The sequence below is a fragment of the Octopus bimaculoides genome, chromosome 5 (assembly GCF_001194135.2).
Source record: "Octopus bimaculoides isolate UCB-OBI-ISO-001 chromosome 5, ASM119413v2, whole genome shotgun sequence".
Lineage (NCBI taxonomy): Eukaryota > Metazoa > Mollusca > Cephalopoda > Octopoda > Octopodidae > Octopus > Octopus bimaculoides.
Window position 1 is genome coordinate 102272148 of NC_068985.1, and position 2956 is coordinate 102275103.

Sequence of the window (2956 nt, forward strand, 5' to 3'; positions counted from 1 at the left end):
TATATCAGTGTATGAGTATGTATGTGACATCTATATACGCATACCTATATCTATCTATCTATCTATCTATCTATCTATCTATCTATCTATCTATCTATCTATTTATCTATATATCTATCTATCTAACTATATATACACACACACACATATACGTATATGTGTATATGTATGTATGTATATAAAGGAAAGGATGATGGGCAAGTAGGGAGTCATAGATAATATTGTGCAAGTAATAATATCAGTTAAATAAAACGCGTTCGATTATATTCTTGTTGTTCTTCTATATCCAATGATCTATCAATTTGTTGAGATACACAAATGCATTTGATCCGGAAAAATCCGCTATTATTTTGAATATCGAGGATTTCATTATCTACTTTTTACTTCGCTTTGCGTTTAAAGAGCGGAGGATGTTAGTTAAACAATATTTCGTGAGAACGTAAAGGCTTGCACATATATGTCAGTGTGTATTCAAGAAAGGGAATGCCACAGAAGACAAGTCAACCGAAATTACAGTAAGATTTCTTAATTGAAAGTCGTTTGAGTTATTGTTCTCAGAAAACAATGTTTCTAGTTGTATTTGTTAGAGTAATATTTACTTCCATTTAGATTGTTGTTCTTCATTATATGATCCTCATCATTTCAAACGATATTTTTCTTTCACGACTAGTGTTGCATCACTACCAAATGCAACACTACTACAGTCTAAACACTACCTAGATCAAACGTTTCATCATCGTCAACAGAAATCACAACGACGTTGGCCAACCGCAAATGCATTTTCTTGGATTGTACAATAACAAATAATAGAACAGAGCTACAGCTATGAAATTAAATGCAGCGAAGCTAAAAATATAGGAACTGACATCATATCACTTCTGTCAGCCACAATACCACCAACATTGACATCAAAGTAAGCCACTGTATTGCATTAAGCAAAGAACTTTGTAATCGTTAGAATTGATCAACTTCATAGTTAATTCTCACTCAACAAAGGAAAAGCAAAAATAGAGTTACAAATTCTAAGTTATAAAACTTACAACAAAAGATTGACAAAACATGTTAAAATAAGAAAATAAATGGAATGATATGTCAGGCCGATGTTTGCATGTGGTTGTCTTATTCATGTAGTTGAACATTAAAAACAATCAATATAAAGACCTAGTCAAGATACCATGTCAAAGAATAAAAACGACATCGTTCTAAGCACAAAACCTCTGCAGTTAAAGACATCTGAAATACAATAGCCATAACATTACATGCATCGCTTCACTACTACAAAATATCAACAGCATAAAACAAAAGAAAAGCTATAAAGTATTGCAAAAACAAATATCAATAGTAATAACAACAGCAACATCAAACAATCGAATAAATTGAGATATTTGAAGAAAGGACCCTAACTCAAGATCAATGGCATTCAATTCGTCATGACAAGTAATGAAAAATCATGGAAAAAGAAAAATAACTGAATAAATAAACACATTCTCAGTTGTAGCGAGTTCGGAATAATAAAAATGGAGCGTAGTGTCATGTATTAGATATCTATTGAGACTGCTATTGGTAGTTAACTTATATTAGTTGTAGGACTTTGGTGTGAGAGAAACGGAAAAGGAAGAACCAGTGTTATACCTTGATATATGTAGCTCTGTACGCCTGACTTCAGAGTTCAAATATTCCTAGTGTCTCTCTTAAAAAAGCATGCGTATGATTGAAATATTTCACTCATAATCTCGCTTTGCTATGTGGCCTGTTAATGCAATCGCAGTATAAGTACATATATATATATATATATATATATATATATATATATATATATATATATATATATGCACACACATACACACACATACTCACAGAAGCAGTATTGGATCAAAATCGCTACCGGTGTATCATACGTAATGTAAACAGATCATGAAAAATAATTCTAATCGAATATTCATCCGTGGATGGTATCTCTTATGGATGCGTGATATATGGACGCAACCCATTCCGTTAGCAGACTAAAACCGTTCTGTTAGTGACAGGGGAGGAAGGTAGATGGAGATTTCTGTCCTCGTTGGTCGTTGGTTGCTAAAACAAAAGCGGCAGGTTTGACTAGAGCCAGTACTTTCGGGTGATGATGTAGATCGATTACATTGCTCAGACTGTGCAACTGGTACTCTTTTATCGACCCGACAAGTATCTAAACTCGGAACATAGAGTCGAAATAATTTCCTGGAAGCATTTTCTCCGGCGCGGTAACGATTCTGCTAGTTCATTAATAATAATAATAATAATAATAATAATAATAATAATAATAATTATTATTATTATTATTATTATTATTATTATTATTATTATTATTATTGTAATAATAATGATGATAATAATAAGATTACTTGTTGTAGGCCAATGTTATGAACTTCTTTTTCAACAATCTAATCTGTTGTGTGCATATATGAATAAAAGTAGTAGTAGTAGTAGTAGTAGTAGTAGTAGTAGTAGTAGTAGTAGTAGTAGTAGTAGTAGTAGTAGTAGTAGTTGTTGTAGTAGTAGTAGTAGTAGAAGTAGTAGTAGTAGTAGTAGTAGTAGTAGTAGTAGTAGTAAAACATTCTGACGAATACATAGGAAAAAAGACCATGTCTTACAGGGTATATAAGATACAGAAAATACCACTACTAGGCACCGCACACATCCTACATAAAGCACTATCAATACAGTGAAAATAAGAGCACCACAGCAAATTACAGCGCATGGCCAAGGCACACAGAGCTGCGCTCGGTAGTGCAGTGAATGCACGTGATAAAAATAAGGCTACTGAATAAAAATAATAATAATAATAATAATAATAATAATAATAATAATAATACTAATAATAATAATAATAATAATAATAATAATAATAATAATACTAATAATAATAATAATAATAATAATAATAATAATAATAAGAAGAAGAAGAAGAAGAAGAAGA

The 2956-nt window shown here is 31.3% G+C and overlaps 1 protein-coding gene across 6 annotated transcripts in view; it reads left to right on the top strand.

The window, feature by feature from the left end:
• The window catches only part of LOC106876426 (uncharacterized), a 1308965-nt gene that overhangs the window by 152043 nt on the left and 1153966 nt on the right, over positions 1-2956 (top strand). The gene's annotated exons all lie outside the window — the stretch shown is intronic.